This window comes from Sphaerodactylus townsendi, linkage group LG12 (assembly GCF_021028975.2).
Source record: "Sphaerodactylus townsendi isolate TG3544 linkage group LG12, MPM_Stown_v2.3, whole genome shotgun sequence".
Taxonomy (NCBI): Eukaryota; Metazoa; Chordata; class Lepidosauria; order Squamata; family Sphaerodactylidae; genus Sphaerodactylus; species Sphaerodactylus townsendi.
In genome coordinates, this window is record NC_059436.1 from 38,095,077 (window position 1) to 38,113,732 (window position 18,656).

Genomic DNA, 18,656 nt, shown 5'->3' on the forward strand with positions numbered 1-18,656 from the left:
TTATGTTACCAAAATGTAGTATTTTGTAGCTGTTCCAGTTTGTTTAACTTGTAAAAAAAAAATCCAGTTCTTAAGATGGTCTCCCGTTCCCCAGCAAAGTTTGCCTTCGAAACATAGCTCCTAATCCCTCCCCCTTTCAAACTCTGTTGGTTCTCACACCTATGTCAAAGTTTGTAGATTGGACATTTTCTTTTATTTAATGACTTGCCACTTGTTAAATTATTTATTAGTGTTCTTGTTGGGTTTTGTTTCATTTTTTTTCCGATTTTCACGTCATTAGGTTTTGATTTCCTCTGCCGCTGTCAACCGGCAGTTAAGCAATGCGACTCTTCTTCCTTGGACTTTTTCTGAAAAAGCAAGAGAAAGAGAGATGACACGTCAGTATATTTGTAAATAAAAGCAACCTGTAAATGAAATGGCATGTTTCGTTGGAATTAGTTTTGTTATTTTCCTGCCATGCTTGTGTGTATCATTCTCTGTTCCTTCGGCTTAGTAAACATTTCAGCAGAGGCAGAGTGAGATGAAACTACACCCCCTACACCCCTGTTGCGGCGTTGCCCGCCCTGCCACCCTCCCTCCCACAGCCCCACCACGGCCTGGCCATGCCTCCGCCGTGGCTCCACCCGGGGAATCACACACACACACACACACACACACACACACACACACACACACACACACACACACACACACACACACACACACACACACACACACACACACACACACACACGTTGGCGCTACGCCACTGCATTTCAGTTACTTGAAGAAGAAAAAACAGCCTCTGTTCCTGTACCTTAGCAGTGGCTCAAGGTGCCAAAGTCCAGATGCTCTCAATAGTAAGGTTTCAGACTTTATTTTTACTGTCTCCACCACCTTTAACAGTGCCTCGATGTTCAAACAACAGCAGGCAATCATGTTTATCTCCAAGACAGGGACACTTTTGCTTCTGCAAATCAAGATGCTATTAAAGACACAAGTGGCGGCTTGGACACCCTCCCCCCCCGCCCCACGGTTGGCAACCTGGGAAGCCCACAAAAAAGGAAGCAACCCCGAAGAAGGCAGGAGACGGAGACCAGATGATGATTAATTGGTGGCATTCTGCATTGTTTGTCTTGGGTTCTCTCTTTGGTGTCAGCACGATGGGAATGAAGACTGATTTACACCCTAGAGCTGTATGGAACAAAAGGAGAGTGAAAAGGAGGCAGAGAGGAGAAAATGTCTGGAGGTCTGTGAAATACCCCTGCAAAGGCTAAGTCGCTGCACCTGGGTGCTCCTTGCCTCCCTTCCCTGGGAGCACCTTGGAAAATCAGATTATCTCTGAATGCTAGGCGTTCAAATAGCCCTTCAAAAGATTTGTCTTCATAATTGCTGCCTTATCTTAATTCCTTGGGTATTCCCCTCCCCCTTCCCTTTTTATCAGCCAAGCTGCTACTTCTCCAGGGGAACCGCCCAAGGCAGAGGGGCTGTCAGCCCAAATAATTAGGAAAAACTCATTTTGTTCACCAGAAAGTTCTTAAAAAATAGATCCACTGGCATGATTGACGGGGCGGGGGAGGAGGGGAGAGGGGTTGAGCAGTGACTATGAATGACAGCTGGAAAAACCTCTCTCTGCTGAGCAGGGGATAGTAAAGGTAAAACGGTCACCAAAAAGTTTCAGCTGATAAAAAATGCTGCAGCACCAGAACCTGACATCAGTACTTTCAGACCTGCATTGCAGCCAAACATATTTTGTGCAGTGGGAAGCCAGCATTTGTGCAGTTGGCCATGGGGTAGAGGAGGTTTAAATAAAGAGTTCAAATGTTTTTGTTTATTTATTTTAAACACTTATATCTCACTTTATCTCTTTAGACCCAAGGAAGCTCACAATGCAACACCAGGTTGCAAGAACCCCAAAATGTGACTGTCTGATTGACAAGATTTTAAAAAATATACAGATGAAGAACGCACAAGATTATATGAAGGATTTTTAAAAAACACAGAATTAAACAATGTGCAGCCAAATCTGCCAAAATATTTTTCCCTCCCTCCAAACACTCTCTGGGGCAAAACCAGTGGTGGGATTCAGCCGGTTCGCACCACTTCGGCAGAACCGGTTGTTAAAACGGTGCTTGCAAATAACCAGTTGTTAAATTATTTCAATCCCACCACTGGAACCGGTTGTTAAACTGTTTGAATCCCACTACTGGGCAAAACTCTTTGACATGCCTTCCTAAATGTAGCAATGGAAGGTGCCCTCCAAAACCTCTTAAAATGCATTGATGAGGAGAAGAGACAGATAAATGACGAGTGGGAGAACGATATGAAGAAATGTGAAGGAAAGGGAAAAGAAAGGATGCCGTTCTGAGCTCTTGGGAGGAAGGGCAGGATAGAAATGAAAAGTAGGCAGGCAGGCCTGTCTATCTAGATCTGCTTGCCTGTCCCTTGTTCTCTGCCATCATTGTCTTTCTGCCTTTGTTTTTGTAGTTAGGAAAAACTCGGGGCACGTGGGCCTCCAGACTAGGGTTTGCGGGTGGCTGCGCTTCTAGCAGGTCTAGTGTGTGTACGAATCTTTTAATAAACTCTGCTGAGACCCTCAAGTCACCAGTCTCCTGCTGGGCCCTCGGGACCTCTTGGAATTAAAACTGGTCTTCAGACTACAGAGGAAAGTTTCCTTGGAGGAAATGGCAGCTTTGGCAAATGAACCCTGTTGAGGTCCTATCCCAAGCCCTGCTTTCCCCGGGCTCCACTCCTAAAACCTCTAGGAATTGTCCAACCTGGAGTTGGCAACCCTAAGCTCCATGGGAGTTTATCCATTTCCTTCTCCCTCCATTGAAAGCAGTGTGAGCAGGATTGCTCCTTTGAAAACATAAATTAAACAGGAGTGCAGTATTCCTCAGCATCTCAAAGACAAACTGTGGGCCTTTCTCCTCTCAATTTTACTCTTCCTAAGCCCCTCACTATTCTCTGCTAAGTAGCGCAGGGTCCCCCTGCACTCCCCACGACAGGGGCGGCGACAGCGAAGCCTCCCCGACGCTGCCGCGGTCGCTCCCCCTCAGCACGCGGCATCCCTGGGGCTGGAGAAAACGGCGCCTTTTGATGACGTTGTGGGGATGCCCGGGCGCGCGCCAGGGATCTCTCAGCGCACGGCATAGGGGGGAGGATCATGAGTGGGGAAACGCCCCAAGTTTTACAGTTTTTATCATGTCCTGCCTCGGTTCTGCCACCCTGACTTAGACTCAGGGAATCACATATCAGGTTTGAAGGAACTTTGTTCTCAAGCATACAGGGTCCCATGGTATAGGAACAAAGGGCTTCAGCCTTATCCTGTACCATTTTTCTGATCCAAAATGGCCCTGGGGGTGCTATTCATCTTATTGGGAGGCTGTACAGGTACTGATAGGCTACACACACGACCCCCAGTGAGGTAAAAAGCACTTCTTGGTACTATTTTAACTCAAGGAAAAAGCACAAGGGAAAGACCCCTCTCCCCCTTTGGGTTTTCCTGGTCCAAATTTGGAAACAAATTCCCTACACCTGACATGAGACTGTCTGAACCAAAGTCAGGTCAGAGAAACCCTGACACTAAACTTTAAAAAAAAGATCTTGACCTATAATGTGGCCCTCAGAGCCTTCCTTAGCATGCTTGGACTTCTGATTTCACCTAAAGCAGCTTCCATGTTATGAAGCAGTATTCTTTCTGGTAAACAAACATAAATAAATATCAGATGTTTAGCCAACCTATTAGAGTTGTAAATTGCCTCGTGCTTCAGTATGGACTTCAGGAATGTCACTGTTTTGAAAGTGGAATGCAGTTCCCCTCAGCTGTGGGCAACCTTGGCAGTAGAGTAAACTTATGAGGGTTTGGAACGCCTGGCCACAGATTTTACTTCGGGGGCAAGCAAACAGCTGGGCTTCTGCTGTCCCTTAGTGGGCACATGAGATATATACTCCTTTCATATCCACCCTCTTTGCCCATTTCTCTGGGATATGTGCTTGTACGTGTGAAGTAATGACTATTTCCCTTCATATCTCTGGATACCATAGAATTCTCATCCACCGCCTCTGATATGCGATTCTGCTCAAGCAACCTGGCTCAACCAGCTGCCTCAGACTGACTTGGTGTTTGCGAGCAAGCCATTAGCCAGCTCATCAAAGCATGAGTTACTGTCAGTCTGATGAGTTTTTGATATATGGTGTACATGATGCCTTCTTTCACACCTGTGTTGTCAGATTCCCATCAGAAAAAAAAGAGAGATAAGGACAGCACAGCAAGCATTCCCATCCTGCGGCTCGCTCACACGCATTCCAGTATCTACCTCTAACTACAAGGCAGCATTTAGATACAGCCAAAGTTGTCTGATACAGCAGATAGCCTGAGGAGAATTAGCAAAGAGAGCAGTGAGAAGCAGAAGCCCCAGGGGTGACTCCTGCTTGAAGTAAGGGGGGGCTAAATGTCTCCCTCAAAATCAGCAAGTCTTAATCTGCTTCCACGCTTGTGAAAATTCTACGACTTCTGCAACAACAACCCAGTTTGGTATCAGATACCAAATTCATCATGTAACAATCTTCATGTTCACCCAGGAACACCCTCTTGTTGAAAACTGCATGCTGTGTAGAAGCTTTTAGAAATATACACTCTACTTTCAGAGGTGGGATCCAGCAGGTTCTCACCAGTTCCCGAGAGTGGGTTACTAATTATTTGTGTGTGCCGAGAGGGGGTTACTAATTGGGTCTGCTTTTCCGTTAGAAATTCCATTAGGTCCAAAAATCATAAAGTCCTGTTGTTTCCTATGTGGCTGGTTAGTGATGGTAGAAAATGGGATAATTCTCCCTGTTGGGTTGTTTTAAAAACATGTTTTAGAAATATGGTAAAGTTCCTTGTTTAAGGAAAGTATCCTTCTTTTGATTTCTAGAAACAAAATTAAGTATTTGAAAGTATTAAGTATTTGACAGGCAGTCAATCAGAGGAGAAGTAATTGTGTCTGTTGGCAGTAGACGATAGGACTTGCTATAATGAGTTTAAATTATGGACAGAAAGATGCCAGCTGGAAATTAGGAACTTTTTTTTTACAGTAAGAGTTTTTTACAGTAACAGAGAAATTATTAACGCCCCGCCCCCGAATGCCTGGCCACGCCTCCGTCGTGTCCAGCCCAGCCCCATTGGCGCTATGCCACTGTTTGAATCCCACCACCATGGGAACCTGTTAAAATTTTTGGATCCTACCACTGTCTACGTTGTATCACCTTGCTCCATGACAAGGGCCCCTGAGCAGCTAAAACATTTAGCCTGGGTTCCACTTCTACCCTGTTTACAGTGCCCGACATCTTCCTCTCCCCAGCTGGCTTTTCTCACTCTAAAGTGCAATGCATCAGAAAACCACAACCTGAGCCCACTGGGTGCATTGGAACAATTTGTGCAATTACCTGAGAACAAACCTTTAATCTTCGCACTTCAGCCGGCTTTTATTTATTTTCTTCATTAGAAGACCCAATTAGGCTAGCAAGTTGTCTTTAAAAAGGTGCGGGAGGGCTAATTGTATACAGAGTCTCAATCCGGCCTCTCCCATGTCGGTTTCTCATTCTAAAGCTTCACTTGTGATCTTCAGAACCATCTGTGCTCAAAGAACATCCTGGCGTCCTGTAATTTTTGCATCTCTCAGTAAATTGGATCTCAGGATGTTCCACAGGAATCTAGGTTAATGATTATAGTGACCTTGTACAGTGGATCCTCATAATTTTCACACATTTTTTGTCACCAAGGGACATGCTGATTTGCAGAGTAACCCCCTAAATGGGTATTTCTTTGTGCTAAGTAAAGTTTCAATGAAAAAGTAGGAAAATAGGGACAAACACTCCTCCCTTTCCCCCCCCCCCCTTTCCATTCTGGTTTTTCTCAGTCCTTTGGAATTCTGAAGAATTTCTAAAATTAATTCCAGTGCTGGAGCATATGCTATCAGTTCCTTTGTATCTTTTCTTTCCTCTGCACATTATCTATGTAGCCACATACATTGATCAAACACTACAAAAAGTGCTCTTGATTCTTTTGCCCCTGCAATTGCATCAAAAAATGTTATAGTTTTAACAATGCGCACAGGAGTTTCCAAGCACACACACGCACACACAAAGAGAGGCTGTTGATCCATCTGTTTGTCTCCCAACATCAAGCTTCATGTCCATGTGGAAAGGAAAATGATGCATATGGACCAGGGGTAGGGAACCTGCGGCTCGAGAGCCGCATGCGGCTCTTCTGCCCTTGCACTGCGGCTCCACGAGCTGAGCCGCCAGCCCCATCCTTACCCGCCCTCCAGGCAGCAGGGCGGGCGCACCAACTGCCCGTGGTTGGCTAGGCAGCGCTGCGGGCTTCCCCTCTCGCCCGCCCTGTTCAAGCGGGGCGGGCGCTTTCCCGGCGGCCGGCAAAGCCGAGCCGCTGGCCCCATCCTTGCCGGACGCATCCATGCGCTTCTCAGAATGAGCAGAGTAAAAGGTTAAAAAACCCCAATATATATAGTGTTCTCTTTATTTTAAATGTCAAAAATTATTTGCGGCTCCAAGTGTTTTCTTTTCCCGTGGAAAACGGGTCCAAATGGCTCTTTGAGTGTTAAAGGTTCCCTACCCCTGATATGGACTGAAGCAACAGATCCATGGGAAATTGCACAAAATGTGGAAATAAAAAAGACACCCAGCCAGAATTGCTCATCCATCAGTTTGGAACCAAAACCAGTACCCTGAAACTCCAAAATCTTAGGAGAAATCTCAGAAAGAGTACAGTTTTGGAAGCATCCCCAAAGGGTAGGTGAATGTGTAAACCAGAGGAAAAAAAAATACACATTTGGGTAGGCTGCATGAAAGCAATAGTTTCCTCTGGGAATAAAGACTAAAGGCTTGAGCCAAAAGCTTCACTGTGTGTTTTGAACTAAGGTGACATCATGTTGACATTCCAGCATGGACCTGATTAAAACTGAATTCACACATCATGGGATGTTGCAAATTTTGCCATGGAAAATCCAAGGGGTAAATGATTGCAATGGCAGAGGAGGCATGCCCTAGTTGCTAGAGTGTCAATCTAGGATTTGTGACAACTCTGACCCTTTTGTGAGGAAATATGAATGTACCTCAGGATGTTTATACAAAGGGATATCAAAAGGAGACTGTGATTGGTGCAGAGTGGCCGGGGGATGGGGGGGATCCCTTGCTCAGCCCTGAAACTCACTTTGTCCTTTAAGGCCAAACAGCCTTTCCGACCTCAGAAAGCAGAATTTATTATAAATAATATTTTTGTACTAGCAGGCAGTTTGTACAGCACCCATGCTGTCAAAACATGACTGCACACTAATAGGAAGGAAGGAAGGAAGGAAGGAAGGAAGGAAGGAAGGAAGGAAGGAAGGAAGGAAGGAAGGAAGGAAGGAAGGAAGGAAGGAAGGAAGGAAGGAAGGAAGGAAGGAAGGAAGGAAGGAAGGAAGGAAAAACGGGTAGCATAGAATGGGCAGGTTGGAATTAAAAGTAATTGCAAACCTGAAGGAAATAAGGAAGGGAAAAAATGACAAATCTTATTCTGTTTATCTTAATTTTCGTTTTAATTTTCTATTTCCATTATAACTGCTAATTCTGTTGATTAATGATGAGATTCACATCTAACCTTTCTACCTTTACTCCTTTTTCTCCCTGCACTGAGAATTTACACATGAAAGATTCAGTGCAGAATTCAAACTAAGCCTTTCTGCCTCAGCTTCTCCCCACCCCATAATCTTCCCCCTAAAAGTTTCCAGAATTAATTTCCTTCACAAGTCTATCTGAAGAAGTGAGCTGCAAATCACAAACGCTCATGCTGAAATAAATGTTGCTAGCCTTTCAGGGGCTGCTGGACTCTTGTTTTATTTTGATACAACAGACTCCACGGCTATCCTTATTAAACCACACTGAGGCTCAATCCGCACATGCAGAATAATGCACTTTCAAACTGCTTTCAATGCTCTTTGAAGCTGTGCGGAATGGCAAAATCCACTTGCAAACAGTTATGAAAGTGGTTTGAAAACACATTATTTTGCGTGTGCGGAAGGGGCCTGAGTTAAGAGAAAAGGCAGGGTATAAATATTTTAATTAATAAATCATAAATAAAAGATACCTTTGTTCCCATTGCATAACAGTTTCCATCACAAAAAAATGTGTCTGTTCACATGTTAGCATGTACACTCTTTTCGTGGAGAAAGGGAGCTTCATGTTTTTATAGTCATGTATGCCACCCAGAACTCCTTGGAAGATCATTCTTCATAGATTTATCACTGTGGGCATGTCTTCCGAGAAGTGCATATGTGAGCTTTGGACGTCATGAGGGACTTGAATTTACATCTGAAATGACTCATTTTCTCTGATCATCAAAAAAAGAAACTTTTAGTGGCCTTTCAAGACCCCTGCAAGACCACTAGTTCATGTATGATTAAGTTCAGGGAAACCCAATCTTTCCCTCCTCTAAACCCAGAACCAATAGGGCACTGTTGACCGAAAGTCCCCAAAGATTTTCAGTGTTCTTTTTATTCCGCATCTCTGGCACCACATAGGAAATTAATTCAGCAACAATATTTTCATTAGATTTTACCCTGAGTTCTCAGTCTTTGGCACGTTTGTAAGCTTGTTATACATTCTAATTACTCAGAAAGAATAAGCCTGTGTGTTGGGTGGTTTATTGAATGTATAAAGTTAACGAATAAATAAATTTCACTTGGTTCATTCAGCAAAAGTTGCTTAGTGTGAAAGGCGGCCACTGCCCACCAGAAAGGGGGTGGGAGGGTGGGATGCAGGACTAGGATTCATCAGCAAGGGCGTTCAGTGATAGCGTTTGTATTGTAGGATCAGTGAAGAGAAAGCTACGGCTCATTCCGCACACGCAAAATAATGCACTTTCAAGCTGCTTTCACAACTGTTTTTGCCATTCCGCACAGCTTCAAAGAGCCCTGAAAGCAGCTTGAAAGTGCATTATTCTGCGTGTGCGGAATGAGCCTACCTCTTGTCAGAATCCTGGTCAGCTCATGGCTTCAAGCCCATCATAGCGTAGGGCTACAGGCGATTCAGTTTCCACAAATAAAATATTTCAAAACCAGTCTTACCTTTGTGACAATGCCTATCTTCTCTCCCGTCAAGCATCCCATTGGTTATTTTCTTGTGATTTAAAACCAGCAGTGTTTTGAGAAGCTCTGTGCCTACACAACTGGCCCCATTCAACATGGTGGGTGGGTGGGTGGGTGGGTGGGTAGACATTGTTGGTGCACAATGTATTGCTTTGCTTATATTACATATATCCCAGGGTTATCTCAGGCAGGTCATGTATAATTTCTTATCAGCTACCATTCAAATGTATGTGCCATTTGTGGTATATGTGGTGGCATACATTGCATTGGTACATGTTCAGACCTTACCAGATCAAGCTCTACTACCCAAGTCCTTGGGCAGCGATACACAAAAAGTGTGATCCATTTAAAAAAAAAAAACCTCAGTGAATATTGATATGCTTGGCTTTGGGTCACAAAAATGGGGCATAGATTTGCTGCACGTGCAAGTGGTCACTGAAATGTGCACTTTCTTGGCTGTGTTTCCACAGCACAAATCAAATATGCTTTCTTGGCATCATGTGCAACTAGTGACATGTATATGGCATCATGTGCAACTAGTGACATGTATATGAGCTATTATTACGTTGCAGAAAACTGATGGTGATCCCAGCAAGGGGTTTTGAAAGATGGTGGAAAAAAGCAGAGGTGGTTTGCCATTGCTTTCCTCTGTGAAATTTTCCTTGGTGGTCTCCTCTCCAAGTAGCAACTCTGCTTAGCTTCCAACATCTGACAGCGCTGGGCTATACCAGGCTATCTTCCCTCCAGTTACGCATATACCTTTCAAAAATGCATCAGCGTGATTGAGGCATCAGCATTTATACAGGACATTCTGAGCATTTAAAGTGCCTCACAAACACATTGTGTCAAGAACCCATGCTAACAACCCAGCTAGGTTGGGAAATATTATCATCCACGGGCATCCGTTCCTTCCCAATATGTCCAGAAGAAACATATATTTTGTGCTATCTGCAATAGCATTTTGATTGGCAAAGGGAGAGCATTTTTGGCAGAATGTCAGGTACTTAACCAAACCCTTTGTCCCCATGAAAAGTGAAATATCTCGTACAGCCTTGCCAAGTGAAACCTCGGGTTATCAGCTGTGGTGGTAGCAGTAGGCTAACCTGCTCCAGGCGACTTTCGCTCTCCACACCCAGCTCTTCAGAAGATTTTGGTCGCTTGCATTCCATACTTACTCCGGGTTTCTCACTTCCACATCACAACATCAGAATTCGTCACCTTCCCCTTTTGTGACTAGATTCTGTGCAAACAATGATGAACAGAAAGTAGAATTTGGAAGAAAATTTAAAATCCACACAACAGTTTCATGAGATATCCAGTGGGGGGGCAGGGGTTCTGTCAATGTGTGTGAGGCCGTTTCTGCATAGCCAATTACAGTGTTGTGCTGTCGGTGTTGTTGGCAACGCTGCAGCAATGGAGCGTTCGCGTGAGCAGGCATTCTGTGGACAGGTAGCGCATCAGGTGAACTGCTGCCATTCGCATGGCTGCACTTTGCAAACAGTGTTCTTTTTTCCTATGGTAGATGTCATGGGCTTTGGGAGCCAGGATTGGCCAGTGACTGCTGCCGTTGTGGGGGGCGGGCTCTGCGACACTGGCGGGTGCTTCGCACAATGCCGGCTACGGAGCGCCATTTTTGAAAAGACTCATTTGTTGAACGATTTTCGAATACACCATTGTGGGGCTGCTGGAGCATTACTAGAAGAAGAAGAAGAGTTTGGATTTATATCCCCCCTTTCTCTCCTGCAGGAGACTCAAAGGGGCTGACAATCTCCTTGCCCTTCCCCCCTCACAACAAACACCCTGTGAGGTAGGTGGGGCTGAGAGAGCTCTGAGAAGCTGTGACTAGCCCAAGGTCACCCAGCTGGCATGCGTGGGAGTGTACAGGTTAATCTGAATTCCCCAGAGAAGCCTCCACAGCTCAGGCGGCAGAGCTGGGAATCAAACCCGGTTCCTCCAGATTAGATACACGAGCTCTTAACCTCCTACGCCACTGCTGCTCCTACGCCACTGCTGCACTACATCGCTGCAGCATTGTTTCTGAAGTGGCAGCAGTGCGAACTCCCCGCCCATAATGCTGTTTTTACCATTGTTTTACCAGCTTTTTTAGCCTGTGTGAAAACGGCCTGAGAGAGATCCCGAGTATACAAGAGATATTTACATATTTATTTACTTAATTTATACGCCTCATTACTCCCCAAAGTGGCTCATAACAGTCTCCTCTCCCATTTTAAACATGCATACAATACTTTTTGTACTGACTGAGATGAACATAAATCTCTTGACAAGATAGCAGGAGATCTACCCTACCCTACAAACTTAAACTGGTTTTACAACATATTCCTATGCCCTAGGTTATTCCAGGAACTGAATTTCTGGGAGGCTGGCAATGGCTTGGGATATATAACAGTGCATTCTCAGCAATCACATCAAAATACAGTCCCCGGGTATCTTCACGGAAAACCATAACCATTAAAACGATTGATACTTTATTACAAATTTGTAGTGCAGATTGTGATTGGGGTATGGGTGACTGTTTGCATTGTAAATACAAGAAAGAAATATCCTACAAGCACCATCATAAGAAGGCCTGAACCCCTGAGATTTCAAACATACCTGCCCCAACAGTCTAAGCTTACCAACTCATCCACTCTGGTGAGTGATTTCCCGCCACCAACTCCCAGCCCCCATCTAAACTGTACTAAATAGGGGGAATAGAAGGAAAGACATCATGTTCATGCTGATAAAACCCAAAAGTGACGTGTCTGGCATTCTAGAGCACAGGTGTCAAACTCGCAGCCCTCCAGATGTTCATGAACTACAATTCCCATCAGCCCTTGCCAGTATAGCCAATGCTCATGTTGGGAGGGACTGATGGGAATTGTAGTTCATGAACATATGGAGGGCTGCGAGTTTGACACCCCTGCTCTAGAGTGATGTCGCAAAAGCCTGGAGTATTGGTCACATCACTTCCGGAGTTTGGCCAGAAGTGACATGAGCATGTACATGATGTCTTTTTTTCCTCATGTCCTCGAAGTATCCCCGAGTTGCATCAACTTTATGCCCATTTGGTATGGGACAAAAGCAGCAGATCAAGAACCAGGCCCAGTGGGTTATTCTCTGGGTATGACTGGGTGACACCCAGCAAAATAGGACCAATTAGCAGTCAAGCTAGGGCTGAATTAGGATTTATGAGTGAGGAATGGCAATACCTGGTGGGTAGAGGCCCCTCAGAACTGGATGAGGAGGGGATGGTACAACAGGATAGAGCTCTCTTTGCCCATAAACATCCCAGACTGGATCCCACTTTAAGATTCTAGAACAGAAGATGTTGAGAAAGACTTTTCTGTGCTTGAGACTCCGGAAAGCTGCTGCCAGAGGAGGAGTACAGAATAAGGAACCACGTTCTGTTTCTGTATAAGACAACTTATTAGATTTATAAGGAAATCTGTATTTAAGGAGCATTTTAGGTCATGGATGACTAACATCAACTCCACATCATGCTGGTTGTGAGGTATGTCTGGGATTATTGTGGTGTTTTATATAATTTGGATCAAAGAATTCCATTTGTCTGTCAAGGAGAAGTGTTATGTAATATACCATGATGTGCAAATCTTTAATGAAAAGTTGAGATCACTATGCCAGCTATTACATATGTTGCTACAACAACTCCAAGACTGTACATCCCAATAATACTACGACAATTCTGTAATAAAAACTTTATTGCCATTCCTATACAGATGCATAAAATTATGATACAGTAGCCTATCAGTAGGGCAGACAACCAGTCATTATTTCTCTGTTTTCAGCAGTAAAGCAACAAGCTGTCAGGTATACAGTTGAAGAAGGTTTGAAAAATCCAGTAAAGACAAACTGCACATGAATTCTAGTATGTTCTGATCTGCTCAGTCCACTACGCCCAGCTGTGACCCCGTGCCTGATCTGGCTTTATCACTAGGCCCTACCCTGGGATCATTTGCAGGCCAGATTGTGGCCCACAACTCACCAAGTGCCAAACAGCAATTGAGAACTAGTGAGCATCTATTTTGCTAACAAAAAAATGCTTCTTTTCCCCCTTTTAAAACTATCAACTTTATTAATGTACAATTTAAAATTACGTCAACACTTTACATTTGCACTTTAACAAATGTTCTGCCCTAAATACAAAGATTTTCCACTTCACAAAACTTCTTTTTACTGTGTCATCGCTTACTATCATACTAATATGCTTATAATAATGTCTTATATCTACTACAGTTGAGCCTATATACTACTATCTAATGTATAATGCTTATGGTTAACAAATCTCTTTTACATTTCATCAGGTAGGAGATAAATTATTTCCAGGTGTTGAGATACCTGTCTGGGTCATGTCCTCTTATTCTGTTTGTTAACTTGTCCATTTCTGCTAAATCTATCAGTTTCTTAGTCCATTTTTCATTCGTTGGTAAATTTTGATCCTTTCCATTTCTGACAATCATCAGTCTTGCCACTGTAACCATACATATCATGAGTTCTTTGGATTTCCTATACTTGTTCTCTTTCATATTCAGAAGAAATAATTCTGGTTTTAAATCTATGTTAAATTTAAGTATCTTCATTTCTTCTCCAATCTGTATCCAAAATTTATGGATCTTGTTACATGACCACCATACTTGATAAAATGTACACGTTGCAAAAAAAAATGCTTCTGATTTGGGTAAGTATTATTCTCTTTCTTGGGGCTCATGCTCCTTATAGTGTTGTCAGAAACATGTGCAAACTGATGTAAACAACCATATTCCTCATGGAATTTTTTATGTTTCATGTGATGGTGGTCCTGTTAACATCCCTGACGTTGACACCTTTAGATTTCTTCGATGTGACTGTCAAATTTTGAACACATGTTTATTGGTCTGGGCTTGTTTCCACTTTTTGTTTGACATTTTGTCTGAAGAGAGCTTTCTCGCCATTGAACCACTGTTTGGAGGCTCTTGGCATTCCTCCTATTCTTTTGTAGGGAAGCTTGAGAAATTAAACAATGGATTCTTCCAGAGAATCATCACCGCTTCATGCGATGGTATGAATAGATCCCATCAACATAGCCCCAGCAAAGAACAGGGATATTAACATACAATTGTTGGGTGAGAACCATGGAATCACAGGCCAGTGTGTAAGATCAGTATAGGGAAAAACTCCCAGTGGGATGCTCACCCTCTGATGAGCTGAATAGGCCAAGCTCACTTTCCCATTCTCGTCTGGAGGCGGAGATCAGGTGTGTGCAAGAAGTAGGCTAGCATCAGTAGCTTTTCAGATCAAGAGGAACCCTTTGGCCCCTCGGTTCACCTGACTCCTGCCAAGATAGTAGTTGCATTACCCCCTCTGGTAACCTACAGCAGTGGGTGCTGAAGTGGAATGTGAAGCTAGAGAAATCCCCACTTTACCCCCAGTAGGCTTCTATGGTGGTATAGAGTCTGAGTTCTGCTGTCAGAGGTTCTAACTTGTGACTCCCTTCCCTTTCTCACCTTAACACTGGTGTATTTTTTTCAAGTTATGGCCTTTTTACATATTATAGACGACAGAGGTTGAGTGAGACCTCTGCCCTGCGCCTTCTCAATTTCCACCTGCCCAGTGCCCTCCCGTTCATGTTCTGGCTGTGGTTTTTTCCTGCACAAGTCACTTACATCATTTCCAGGATGATAATAAAATGTTTCCTTCATGGACTTTCCCACATTTTCCCGTTTGGTCCTGGAAACGCTTCCAAACCGCTTTCCCGATCATTTCTGAAAACACTTTTACCATTTTGCTTTTCACTGAAACGTTTCCAAGCTAGCTTCCCTCACAGTATCGTACTTAAAATTATTTTCCTTTTTTCTTCCCCACCCCTTTTTGGGGGATGATCGAATCTGTGATGCTATGAATGATTGTTGCAGTGCACGCGTGAAAAAAAAACAAAAGAGAAAGAAAAATGGCTGACAGGAAACAACATTTGGAGGAGGAGAGTGCGAACATACTTTGTTGTAACAATGGGATCGAAACACCTTCGAAACGAGTGATGTGCAGTATGCAGAAAAGGCCCATGATGTGCAATGAGAAGGAACTTCAATGGCTTTTACCTGATCTTTCTCTGTTGTGGCTTCCACCTGTTGAATAGCTTGCCTGACAAGGTTAGGATGACTCTCACACGTATATCATTTCAAAGACAATTCAGGAAGGCATTTTTTATCAGCGGCGCAGAGATGCAGAAAAACAAAATTCTGCAAGAAGAGCACTTTCTATAAACATAATGGGGTTCTTATTTTAGTTGCCCATGAGATTTTTAAGCAGTTTTCTTTTCCTCTCCCTTTGGACTGCATTGTTTATTGGATATATTATACTTCCTTTATTTCATTGGCCTCTAATTGTGCAATCCAGTTTATTGGACTATTGTTCTCTAATTGTGAAATCCCATTTATGGGGTGTATTATACTGTTTTAATTTCAGTGTTCTATAATTATGTGAACCAGTTTTACCGCATTGATCATTGTATGCATTATTCTGGCCTTTGCTGTATTGTTTATATAACTGCAGTCCACTTTGAGGAACGACAAGAAAGGCGGATGATAAATGAAGTCAATAAATACAAATATTCCTTCCTTCCTTCCTTCCTTCCTTCCTTCCTTCCTTCCTTCCTTCCTTCCTTCCTTCCTTCCTTCCTTCCTTCCTTCCTTCCTTCCTTCCTTCCTTCCTTCCTTCCTTCCTTCCTTCCTTCCTTCCTTCCTTGCCTCGCCTCTAACTTGCCTCGCCTCCACCCAATTACTTCAAACTACCTCCTTCCTCTTTTCTTTTCTGCACTATTCACTAGCAAGATTACCTTGAGGCAAAGCCATAGTGAGGGGGAACTGTGCCTGCATCCCTGCCACGCCCCCTGCCTCAGAATGCCCCCCCATGCCTCCACCACACCCCCGCACCGGTGCACAGCGGATGCATTGCAGCCGCCCTGTCCCCTTGGCGCTACGCCACTGCCTTGAGGGCCAAACTAGATGTGATGGTGTTTTTGTGGCCTCCATGAGAACGCCATGACCGTTTCAAAGCCATTTAACAATGCTGCATCAGACCCACAGTCCAGCACTTGAAGTTCTCCTTCTCCTGCCTTTTCAAGTACGTAAACAGCTGTAGGGGAAGGGGTGGATGTTTCAGCACTCTATAAAGCATGTAGAAGGTAATAAATGCCTTAGCCTGCCATGCTGTGCTGTAGTTTTAAATTACTTTTAAAAGAGCAGTGGTGTCCTCATGGTGGACACAAGAACAACACCACATCTAGTTTAGCCTTGAGTGTCTGGTTCAGAGCTGAGTATGAAAAGAAACGCAATGTATATGTACAGTAGAACTTTGCTGAATATCCACTAATGTCAGATTTCAGGCTGGAAGGGAAGGGGACTAAAATATTTCCTTCAGAAACCTTTCTAGTCCACGATTTTTTCAATCCCTTTGTTTGCCGTCTCTTCTGCTGCATTAGGGCTACTTTTTATCTGGTCCCATCTTCTTTCTCTTTTGTACAGCGATCCCAAGTAATCAGGGATCACATAGTGAAGTTGGGGAAGCTATGACATTTCATGAGCAATCAGATTTGGCTATGTGGTGATGTCGCTGAAGGGACAATCCCCAACTGAGAACTAGGGCAACTATTCCTGCATAGCTTGCATGGGTGAGTCTAGCCAATCAATTCAGTGACTTCCCTTATTCACAGGTGAAAACTTTTGGCCTCTTTTAATTCAATCCCCCTAAAATAATCCTGAAGGAAATGTTGTTTGCCGCTGATGAAAATATTTGCATAGAAGTATCAAACCCTGGGACAAAAATATCAAGCGATTTAGAGTAGATTACTGCAATGCACTCTATACAGGGCTGCCCTTGAATGCTGCAGCCAGGGTTCAACTGGAGCAAGTTGGGAGGGATGAAGTCGGATATAGTAGGGAGTGGTGTGAGAACATAAGAACATAAGAACATAAGAACATAAGAACATAAGAACTAGCCTGCTGGATCAGACCAGAGTCCATCTAGTCCAGCATTCTGCTACTCGCAGTGGCCCACCAGGTGCCTTTGGGAGCTCACATGCAGGATGTGAAAGCAATGGCCTTCTGCTGCTGCTGCTCCTGAGCACCTGGTCTGCTAAGGCATTAGCAATCTGAGATCAAGGAGGATCAAGATTGGTAGCCATAGATTGACTTCTCCTCCATAAATCTGTCCAAGCCCTTTTTAAAGCTATCCAGGTTAGTGGCCATCACCACCTCCTGTGGCAGCATATTCCAAACACCAATCACACGTTGCGTGAAGAAGTGTTTCCTTTTATTAGTCCTAATTCTCCTCCTTAACATTTTCAATGAATGCCCTTCTGGTTCTAGTATTGTGAGAAAGAGAGAAAAATTTCTCTCTGTCAACATTTTCTACCCCATGCATAATTTTATAGACTTCAATCATATCCCCCCTCAGACGTCTCCTCTCCAAACTAAAGAGTCCCAAACGCTGCAGCTTCTCCTCATAAGGAAGGTGCTCCAATCCTTCAATCATCCTCGTTGCCCTTCTCTGCACTTTTTCTATCTCTTCGATATCCTGAGATGTGGCGACTCAGAACTGAACACAGTACTCCAAGTGCGGTGCGCATCACGGCTTTATATAAGGGCATGACAATCTTTGCAGTTTTATTCTCAATTCCTTTCCTAATTATCCCCAGCATAGAGTTTGCCTTTTTCACCGCTGCCATGCATTGAGTTGACATTCCCATGGAACTATCAACTAAGACGCCCAAATCCCTTTCCTGGTCTGTGACTGATAGCACTGACCCCTGTAGCGTGTATGTGAGTTTGGATTTTTTGCCCCTACGATTGCATCACTTTACATTTCGCTACATTGAACTGCATTTGCCATTTCTTAGCCCACTCACCTCATTTATCAAGGTCCTTGGAGCTCTTAGCAATCCTTTGTGGTTCTTACCACCCTACATAATTTGGTATCATCTGCAAACTTGGCCACCACACTACCCACCCCTACTTCCAGGTCATTTATGAATAAGTTAAAGAGCACTGGTCCCAAGACGGATCCTGGGTGTCACCACTCCCTACATCTCTCCATTGTGAGAACTTCCCATTTATACCCACCCTTTGTTTCCTGTTCCTCAACCAGTTTTTAATCCATAGGAGGACTTCCCCTCTTATTCCTTCATTGCTGAGTTTTCTCAACAGTCTCTGGTGAGGAACTTTGTCAAAAGCCTTTTGGAAATCCAGGTAGACAATGTCCACTGGTTCCCCCTTATCCACATGTCTGTTTACACCCTCAAAGAACTCTAGTAAGTTTGTAAGACAGGTTTACAAAGAAACCATGCTGACTCTTCCTCAGCAGGTCTTGCTTTTCTACATGTTTAATAATTTTATCTTTAATGATAGATTCTACTAATTTACCAGGAACAGATGTCAAACTGACTGGCCTGTAATTTCCCGGGTCCCTAGACCCTTTCTTAAAGATTGGTGTGACATTGGCCATCTTCCAGTCTTCAGGGATGGAGCCTGATTTCAGGGATAAGTTGCATATTAATGTGAG